At 40.6% G+C, this 11200-nt stretch overlaps 1 protein-coding gene across 3 annotated transcripts in view; it reads right to left on the reverse strand.

Annotated features, from left to right (window-relative positions):
• The window catches only part of ctnna2 (catenin (cadherin-associated protein), alpha 2), a 960302-nt gene extending 949345 nt beyond the window's left edge, over positions 1 to 10957 (reverse strand). Inside the window, exon 1 of one of the 3 annotated variants that reach the window (XM_062033032.1) lies at positions 10652 to 10946. The gene's annotated coding sequence lies outside the window, so the exon portion shown is untranslated. Of the gene's footprint in view, positions 1 to 10651 lie in introns of all 3 variants that reach the window. The other 2 variants (XM_062033034.1, XM_062033033.1) reach the window with 2 other exon arrangements.
• Between the last annotated feature and the right edge of the window lie 243 nt (positions 10958 to 11200).

Here is an 11200-nt window from a genome sequence, read left to right on the forward strand (position 1 = left end):
CATACTGTACATATACAGGTACATATACATACATACACTCATGCATACAATCACTTTTCATCAAACATATTAACGTTGTTGCCCTAGGGTAAACTGGGTAACACATGGCACACTGACAAAGTCTACCCTATTGTTACTATAACAATCTACAAGGTTAATATGGCTGGCTTCTCTTTCTTCACCTCCATTTATCTGCTTTCTTTTGTATTTCAAGTTATCATTACATATATGTAGTGTTGCATTTGAAACAATTGTATTGTTGATAAGAGGTAATTTGTCACGGCGTGGGCTCGAACCCGCTTTCCCCCGGCAGCTGAATCTGCCAGCACCTCCGCTGGCAGCGCGCCCAGACACGCTCCTTCCCTTCTCAGTACATAACATAAAAATTGTTATTCATTATCAATAGTGCTATTTCTACTGGTATTTGTATTGATCCATTTGTAGTGTAATAATGTTCATTGTCATTTCTGTATTATCAATATTTATTTCACTGCTTATTTGCTATCACTTTTACTATCATATTTGTACATATCCTATTCGCTGATGTTGTTGTTGTTGTTGTTATTGTTGTGTTTGCTGTTGTTGTTTTTGTCTCTCTGTCTTATCCCCCTTTTGTCCTCACAATTTCCCCCGCTGTCTTCCTTTTTTTCTTCTTTCTATCCCCTCCTGCACCAAATAATAATACAAATTCATTTAATAAAGTCAAATACAAATAAGGCAACAAGAGAAGTATCCCAGACTTCTCTTGTGTAAAATAAATTTGTACATAAACTACATCAACAATATAATTTGCCCGAATAGCTGGACAGGACAAAAAAAATGATTAATCATAAATCAAAGCTTTTTTTGCACCAATCGTTTCAATAAATACCAACATTTCATGTGAAAGTTGCATGTGCACAATTCATCCCTGCTGACAACGTTTTTTTGTGCTATTTAAAATAGGAAATGACATTCAGGAAAATCTGCATTATAATCTTGGGTAGTTTTTTAAGGAAAAGGAAATGAAGTCCAAGCTCATGCATTGTCTTCTAAACAACATATTTGAAGCATCATTTTGATGATTGAGTCATACTTTCCATGTTTTACAATATATGAGCAGCTACGGCTGTTCTAGCACTACACGGACTGTTGACGAGGTCGTAAACAGCCTTTAGAGCAGGGGTCACCAACGCGGTGCCCGCGGGCACCAGGTAGCCCGTAAGGACCAGATGAGTAGCCCGCTGGCCTGTTCTAAAAATAGCTCAAATAGCAGCACTTACCAGTGAGCTGCCTCTATTTTTTAAATTTGTATTTATTTACTAGCAAGCTGGTCTCGCTTTGCTCGACATTTTTAATTATAAGAGAGACAAAACTCAAATAGAATTTGAAAATCCAAGAAAATATTTTAAAGACTTGGTCTTCACTTGTTTAAATAAATTCATAAATTTTTTTACTTTGCTTCTTATAACTTTCAGAAAGACAATTTTAGAGAAAAAATACAACCTTAAAAATGATTTTAGGATTTTTAAACACATATACCTTTTTACCTTTTAAATTCCTTCCTCTTCTTTCCTGACAATTTAAATCAATGTTCAAGTAAATTTATTTTTTTTATTGTAAAGAATAATAAATACATTTTAATTAAATTCTTCATTTTAGCTTCTGTTTTTTCGACGAAGAATATTTGTGAAATATTTCTTTAAACTTATTATGATTAAAATTCAAAAAAAATATTCTGGCAAATCTAGAAAATCTGTAGAATCAAATTTAAATCTTATTTCAAAGTCTTTTGAATTTCTTTTAAAATGTTTGTTCTGGAAAATCTAGAAAAAAATAATTATTTTTCTTTGTTAGAAATATAGCTTGGTCCAATTTGTTATATATTCTAACAACGTGTAGATTGGATTTTAACCTATTTAAAACATGTCATCAAAATTGTAAAATTAATCTTAATCAGGAAAAATTACTAATGATGTTCCATAAATTCTTTTTTTAATTTTTTCAAAAAGATTCGAATTAGCTAGTTTTTCTCTTCTTTTTTTCGGTTGAATTTTGAATTTTAAAGAGTCGAAATTGAAGATAAACTATGTTTCAAAATTTAATTGTCATTTTTTTCGTGTTTTCTCCTCTTTTAAACCGTTCAATTAAGTGTAAATATCATTAATTATTAATAATAACATAGAGTTAAAGGTAAATTGAGCAAATTGGCTATTTCTGGCAATTTATTTAAGTGTGTATCAAACTGGTAGCCCTTCGCATTAATCACTACCCAAGAAGTAGCTCTTGCTTTCAAAAAGGTTGGTGACCCCTGCTTTAGAGGCATCCCAACCTGTCCGATACATGAAGATAGTTCCAAAACATTGCCAGAATTAGAGCATACTAGTGCTAGGCCAATAAAACTATATCAACATTTGTAAAAATATATATAACAAATGTGTCCAATAAAATATTTTATTTATATATTTTTTCTTTTGGAAGAAACCGGAAGTTACGAAGCAAAGTTGGTTGCAAGAACAAATGCACTCACACTCTGGTAGCTTGGCAAAACAGGAAGTGATCACTGAGCAATGGGAGGGGCACGCTCACAGCCAATATCAAGTTTACTTGCACCATCTTCTTGTCTCGCTGTTCATTCTCTTCATGGAGTGAGAAAAGAAACTAAAAAATGAGGGCTGCACAGAGCGAATAAAATTGTCCATAAGTCATGAAAAGTCACAACAACAGTGGCAGTTTTTGGGGGATTTTTTGAAAACGGACTGTGGTCCTAAGCCGCGCTCACCTTTTTCTCTTCAACTCTCGTCCATTCCCTATTCAGGTACACGGAAACAACAGGTAGGAACTACACTGCAGGACTGTATCAATAAAATACATTACACAATAAAACAAATGTGCTACTTTAAAATAACAGAATTATGTACTGCGTGACATAATTCACCAAATTCAATGTTACACAGCCGTAACTTCCTGGCAGTAAACTTTCAGAAAGTACCGTAATTTCCGGACTATAAGCCGCACCTGACTATAAGCCGCACCAGCTAAATTTAGGGGAAAATACAGATTGCTCCATATATAAGCCGCACCCGACTATAAGCCGCAGGGTTTTGATGTGTAATTAGCGTAGTATATAGGGGTTCCTGCTACCACGGAGGGGATTGTCGGGACAGAGATGACTGTTTGGGAACGCAAAGCGTCCCATTTATTAACAATAAATCTTTCAATCATTCAATCAAACTTTCACATCTTTGACATGGCGAACAGCATTCGTGCAGAGTACAAATAATACAACGGTGCAAAGTAATACAAAGTGCTCGCCTGTACGTTATCAAAATAACCAGCCTACCGGTATATGAAAAGTCAGTCTTTAATCATTGTGTCATCGTCTTCCTCCTGTGTACTAAAACCACCGAAATCCTCTTCGTCGGTGTCGGAGAAGAACAGGCCGTAAATAAGCCGCACCCTTGTATAAGCCGCAGGGACCAGAACGAGGGGAAAATGTAGCGGCTTATAGTCCGGAAATTACGGTAGTTCTTCTCAAGTTTCTCTATGCTTACATTTTCACACTTTATGAAGCATTTCTGACATATTCCTTACTTTATCACCTTCAATGTTGTTTACATTGATTGATTGTTTTCCATGGTTGTGTTGACATTTCCTTTCCTTTCTGCATTGATATCTAAGAGGCTTATAATCACAGGAAGGTTACATTTTAAATACAAAAGGTTTACATTTAATACATTTTTCTCCTGATCTTTATTTTCTATAAGTCATAAAAACTATGTATAATTATCGATACCGACCGATATAAAGCACATACATGGTGATACAGTTTTCCGCCATATTGCCCAGCCAACATACAGTAAACCCATAGTCTAAAAACAGCCAGCAAGTGACCCCCAGAGGCCTCTGGGATTCCATATCTCCAGTTACAGGAAGAGAATGTGTCCGACTACACTGGGTCAAACATTTGGGAGCTTGTGGAGGGCTTTGCAATGGGAACATCTCAATAGTTGTGTGAATGCTGCAAACGTTCACACATATGGTTTTCTACACCAAAAATCCTCTATTTATTCTTAAACTTAAACTTATTCTTCTTCTCCAGATTTTGGCGCCTTCTACCTTCCACATTTTTCACCCGATTCAAACTGTTCCAACTTCAAACTGTTCAGCCTATTTGGGAATCGCGGGCTTTCCCTTGACAAATTCCAAAAATTCCCAGATTTCCCAGAATTCCAGGTTTTCCAGGACATTTTTCCCATTCAAAATGAATTGGCAATTTTTCTAACTTTCACCATTTCCACATTTTCCAAATGATTTAAACCATTCCACCTTCAACACATTCCACCATTCAGGACATTCAAACTATCTTTTTTCCATTTACACCCTTTTTTATAGCGACTAATCCTTCTACATTTGTGCATTTCAACCGTTCCACCGTCAATACATTCCTCTTAATCAGGACAAAAAACAAAGTTGTTTTGTGAAATGGAAAAATTCCCGGTTTTCCCGAAATTCCAGGAATTCCGTAATACCATTTCTCAATTCAACACGTTACTACTTCAACATTTCTTGACTGATTTGCCAAATTTCAACACCAACCATTTCAACTCATTCAGACCATTCAAATTTTTTACCATTTTCAAAAAAATTACCGCTTTTCCTGAAATTCCCATTTTTTCTGAAATTCCCATTGAGAGCAAATGGGACATTCTTCAAAGTTCCATAATTCCCACATTTTTAATGTGATTCAAACCGTTCCAACTTCAAAATATTCAGCCTGTTCAGGAATTGTGTGCTGAAATTCCCGGATTTCCCCTAATTCCTTTTTTTTTGCATTTTTCCCCATTCAAAATGAATTGGCCATTTTTCAAAATTCCACAATTCCCACATTCTTCAACCGATTCAAACCATTCCACCTTCAACACAATCAACTCATTCTGGACATTCAAATTACCATTTTTCCACAATTAACAAATTTCCAGGAATTCCTGTTTTTTGGTAACCTATTTCCACCCTTCTTAAGTTCGACTACTCCTTTCACATTTTTCAACCCATTTCAACCGTTCCACCGTCAAAACACTTATATTCAGGACAAAAACCAAGTTGGTTAAGGAACTAGAACAATTCCCGGTTTTCCAGAAATTCCAGGAATTTCTCAATTAAAAACTGTCAATACTTCAACATTTCTTGACCGATTTAAACAATTCCAACACCAACCAATTCAGCTCATTCAGGACATTCATGCTCCTAATCATTTTCAAAAAATCCCGCTTTTTCCAAAATTCCCAAATTTCCAGGAAGTTCCCATTGAAATGAATGGGACATTTTTCCAAGTTGCACAATTCCTACAGTTTTCAACCTAATCAAACAATTCCAACATCAACACATTCCACTCATCCTGGACATTCAAACTAACACTTTCCCAAGTTCCAAACCAAACTCCGGTTTCCCCGGAAATTCAAAAAGGAAACTAGCAACAGGAGACAGTAAACTGCAAACAGCTATCAATACTCCAGCACGGACTGGAGGGCGAGGCAGGTATATATAGTAGCCTGATTGGCAATTGCCACCAGGTGTGCCAGACTGCTAATCAGGGACAGGTGAGGGAAACAAGCGCTCAGGGGAAGGTGCAGGAACTGGAACCAAAATAAGAGCGCTGACAGGAATATCCTCTTGAAAATGAGAGTCGAGAACGCGAAATGGACATTCACAGTGACTTTTATCTCCACGACAATACATCGGCGAAGCACTTTAGCTACGGAGCTAACGTGATAGCATCGTGCTTAAATGCAGATAGAAACAAAATAAATAAACCCCTGATTGGAAGGATAGACAGAAAATCAACAATACTATTAAACCAGGGACATGTAAATACACGGTTAATGCATTCCAGCTTGGCGAAGCTTAACAATGCTGTTGCTAACGACGCCATTGAAGCTAACTTAGCAACGGAACCTCACAGAGCTATGATAAAAACATTAGCGCTCCACCTACGCCAGCCAGCCCTCATCTGCTCATCAACACCCGTGCTCACCTGCGTTCCAGCGATCGACGGAAGGACGAAGGACTTCACCCGATCATCCGTGCGGTCGGCGGCTAGCGTCGGATAGCGCGCTGCTATCCAAGTCAAAGTCCTCCTGGTTGTGTTGCTGCAGCCAGCCGCTAATACACCGATCCCACCTACAACTTTCTTCTTTGCAGTCTTCATTGTTCATTAAACAAATTGCAAAAGATTCACCAACACAGATGTCCAGAATACTGTGGAATTTTGAGATGAAAACAGAGCTTTTTTGTATTGGATTCAATGGTGTCCGAATACTTTCGTTTAACTATTGACGTCACGCGCATACGTCATCATACATAGACGTTTTCAACCGGAAGTTTAGCGGGAAATTTAAAATTGCACTTTATAAGTTAACCCGGCCGTATTGGCATGTGCTGCAATGTTAAGATTTCATCATTGATATATAAACTATCAGACTGCGTGGTCGGTAGTAGTGGCTTTCAGTAGGCCTTTAAGAGAAAGCGGTTGCAGCTATTTGGGATACAACACTTCTCAGACGGCAGGAGAACTTTCCAATGTCCAGGTCAGCTGTGATTCTACTAAACGGAAAACTTCATCCATTTGTCGAAGGAGAGACACGAGAATGCGGGCTCCCGTGGATGGGATAAAAAAGGTAGCGTGTGCTTTGTATTACCTGGCCGTCGAGGGAAGACTACGGAAAACGGCAAATGCTTTTGGACTGGCAAAGAAGACTGTATCAGTAATTGTCCGCCATGTATGTCGCGGACTCAACGTCTAGGTCCAGAGTGTATAAAGTCACCAAAAAGGAATGGACAATGAAGGTGAAGACAAAAAGAGTGAGGAGTGTCCTGACCAGATAATTAGATCCCTAGATTGATTGTTGTCAAATGTTCTTTATCACATTATTTATGTGTCTAATAAAGATTTGATTAATGTATGATGTCTCAGGTGTGACTCACTACAATAGGGCCCCACAGCACACTGGATTCCAGTTCATTGAAATACCACAACACTGGATATTGTTCAGATTAGTTAAATTTAAGAACTTGCACACAAAGCAACACTGGAGATGACCGACGTGTGCATTTTCCGCGCATGCGTATTAGGTCGCGTTGCGCCGGCGGATGGAGGGGGCCGGGGGTCTTAAACGGTGGCATTGTTGTGTGTGGACACGGATAAGGTTAGGTGTGATTTACCCTGGATAGTGTAAACGGGCCCTTAGATTGGATTTTTTTATTTTTTTTATTCCCCCCTCATCGTTTACCTGTTTCTCACCTTTTTACCTCCCGGTAACAGTTAGAGATGCTATCTCAGTAGAAGCATTTATGTCCCATCTTAAAACTCATTTGTATACTCTAGCCTTTAAATAGACCCCCCTTTTAGTCCAGTTGATCTGTCGTTTCTTTTCTCCGCTCAAGATTATCTCCTGCTGGCCCCACTATGGACTGGACTCTCACTATTATGTTAGATCCACTATGGACTGGACTCTCACAATATAATGTTAGATCCACTATGGACTGGACTCTCACTATTATGTTAGATTCACTATGGACTGGACTCTCACACTATAACGTTAGATCCACTATGGACTGGACGCTCACACTATTATGTTAGATCCACTATGGACTGGACTCTCACACTATTATGTTAGATCCACTATGGACTGGACTCCCACTATTATGTTAGATCCACTACGGACTGGACTCTCACAATATTAACTAGATCCACTATGGACTGGACTCTCACACTATTATGTTAGATCCACTATGGACTGGACTCTCACACTATTATGTTAGATCCACTATGGACTGGACTCTCACACTATTATGTTAGATCCACTATGGACTGGACTCCCACTATTATGTTAGATCCACTACGGACTGGACTCTCACAATATTAACTAGATCCACTATGGACTGGACTCTCACACTATTATGTTAGATCCACTATGGACTGGACTCTCACAATATAATGTTAGATCCACTATGGACTGGACTCTCACTATTATGTTAGATTCACTATGGACTGGACTCTCACACTATAATGTTAGATCCACTATGGACTGGACTCTCACACTATTATGTTAGATCCACTATGGACTGGACTCTCACACTATTATGTTAGATCCACTATGGACTGGACTCTCACACTATAATGTTAGATACACTATGGACTGGACTTTCACTATTATGTTAGATCCACTATGGACTGGACGCTCACAATATTATGTTAGATCCACGATGGACTGGACTTTCACTATTATGTTAGACCCACTATGGACTGGACGCTCACAATATTATGTTAGATCCACTATGGACTGGACTCCCACTATTATGTTAGATCCACTACGGACTGGACTCTCACAATATTAACTAGATCCACTATGGACTGGACTCTCACTATTATGTTAGATCCACTATGTACTGGACTCTCACACTATTATGTTAGATCCACTATGGACTGGACTCTCACACTATTATGTTAGATCCACTATGGACTGGACTCTCACACTATTATGTTAGATCTACTATGGACTTGACTCTCACAATATTATGCTAGATCCACTATGGACTTGACTCTCACAATATTATGCTAGATCCACTATGGACTGGACTCTCACAATATTATGCTAGATTCACTCGACGTCCATTGCACCGGTCGCCCAGGGGGGGGTCCCCACATCTGCGGTCCCCTCCAAGTTTCTCATTGTCATCCCATTGGGTTGAGTTTTTGCTTGCCCTGATGTGGGATCTGAGCTGAGGATGTCGTTGTGGCTTGTGCAGCCCTTTGAGCCACTCGTGATTAAGGTCTATATAAAAGTAAACTTTGATTGATTGATTGATTGATTTTTTGTAAGGGGCACCGGAAGTTGGCAGACCCGTCTGCGATCCTGTTCTGTCTCCCTGTAATGTTTGTCTGCTCTTGAATGGGATTGTGCTGAAAATCTTCATTTCCCCTCGGGGATCATTAAAGTATTTCTGATTTTGACACGACCACAAATCCATCTAAAAAGACGCTTGACCCAGGCTGAGTTTGACTGTTATTCTTCGCAAGTAGCCTGTTAGCTTAGCATTGAGCTAGCTGGCCTAGCATGACTTGCCCGAGTAGCGTCGCTGCTACGCGGCAAGCCAGGCGTTCAGCACCGGGCTGCCTGGACAGCAGCACCCGTTTGAAGGCGAGAAAGAAGCAAGGGACGCACGGCAGTGTGTTAGCAAAAGTACTTTTTTCGAGCACATTCATCAACATCGCGAGAATTTTGGCCACAACAACCGTGATATAAAGTTATCATATCGGCTCACCCCGAAGTCGAACGCGTGGCCATCACTCCAGCAGCACTGAGGGCCAACTCTGCCAAACGGCCTGGAGGTAACGATGCGATTTTCAATGCCAACAAAGTAGTAAACTCAGAAATGCAATAAAAAATGGACATATGGCGTCATAATCATCCATCCATCCATCCATTTTCTACCACTTGTCCCTTTTGGGGTCGCGGGGGGTGCTGGAGCCTATCTCAGCTGCATTCGGGCGGAAGGCGGGGTACACCCTGGACAAGTCGCCACCTCATCGCAGGGCCAACACAGATAGACAGACAACATTCACACACTAGGGCCAATTTTAGGGTTGCCAATCAACCTATCCCCAGGTGCATGTCTTTGGAGGTGGGAGGGGCCTATCCCCAGGTGCATGTCTTTGGACGTGGGAGGGGCCTATCCCCAGGTGCATGTCTTTGGAGGTGAGAGAGGCCTATCCCCAGGTGCATGTCTTTGGAGGTGGGAGGGGCCTATCCCCAGGTGCATGTCTTTGGAGGTGGGAGGGGCCTATCCCCAGGTGCATGTCTTTGGAGGTGGGAGGGGCCTATCCCCAGGTGCATGTCTTTGGAGGTGGGAGGAAGCCGTAGTACCCGGAGGGAACCCACGCAGTCACAGGGAGAACATGCAAACTCCACACAGAAAGATCCCGAGCCCGGGATTGAACTCAGGACCTTCGTATTGTGAGGCACATGCACTAACCCCTGTTCCACCGTGCTGCCCTGCGTCATAATCAGCTCATGTTTAAATGTTGCAATAAGAGATAGATTTTATCATTTGAAAACATTTATTAACACACACACAATATCATCGAAAATGGGTACTGTTCAGTACCAGGTACCCTTTTTTAACCGTAACTGTGAAGCCTTGTTTTGTTGCAAGCTTTTTCAGAAAGTTATGACCCCATGAGGGACAGGCGGTAGGAAATGGAAGGATGGATGGATGTTGGTTTTTTTTCGTTTTTTTTTTATTAAAGATCACAACTGAAATCTTGAGCCCCGTTGACTAAAAAGACGCTTGACCCAGGCTGAGTTTGTTATTCCTCACAAGTAGCCTGTTAGCTTAGCATTGAGCTAGCTAGCCTAGCATGATTTGCCCGAGTAGCGTCGCTGCTACGCGGCGAGCGAGGCGTTCAGCACCGGGCTGCCTGGATAGCAGCATCCCCCCAGTGACGTTAGCCAAGCGGGCGACGTCATTCGCCTGCACCCGGTTGACGGCAAGGAAGAAGCAGGCGGTGTATCAGCAACATTGTTGGCTGGTGTAACGTCGCCTTGTGGGGCACAATGAAGAATGGACCTCGCCTAAGCTAACGCTAGCAAGGAAAACATGACAAACTCACCTTCAACCCTCGATAAAAACCCTCGATAAAAGCTCCAAAAAAGTGTGCAAAAACGTTCGCAGTATTCCCACAAAAAAAGCCTCAACGCTCTCCTCAATTAATTAATTAATTATTAATCTCTGGAGGAAAATACAAATCTAGTTTTAAAAAAAAGAAAAAAACTTCCAGACGGTCTTCCAGAGATCCAGCGGCAGGGCGAGGGAGGCAGCAGGTGCAGCCGATGATGCGCGCAGTATAGTCGGACTGAGTGGCGCATCCCCACGCTGCTCAAATCACAGGCTCCGGCTCGGGGTCGGCGCATGCGCAGTCGAGTGTCGGAGGAAGCGCCCTCATAGAAAGTAGTGGTGGTAAATTGACTTTATGGACTCACTCAAGTCGTCTGCTTCACTTCAGTTACTATTTTCACTGCATACTTTATACATATTGAATAATATTTTTAATGATATGTTATATAAGATGTATTTATTATAGTACGAAAGCCAAAAGCAGTGAAGTTGTCATGTTGTGTAAATGGAAAATAAAAAGAGAATACAATGATTTGCAAATCCT

The sequence above is a fragment of the Entelurus aequoreus genome, linkage group LG22 (genome assembly GCF_033978785.1).
Source record: "Entelurus aequoreus isolate RoL-2023_Sb linkage group LG22, RoL_Eaeq_v1.1, whole genome shotgun sequence".
In the NCBI taxonomy this organism is placed as follows: domain Eukaryota; kingdom Metazoa; phylum Chordata; class Actinopteri; order Syngnathiformes; family Syngnathidae; genus Entelurus; species Entelurus aequoreus.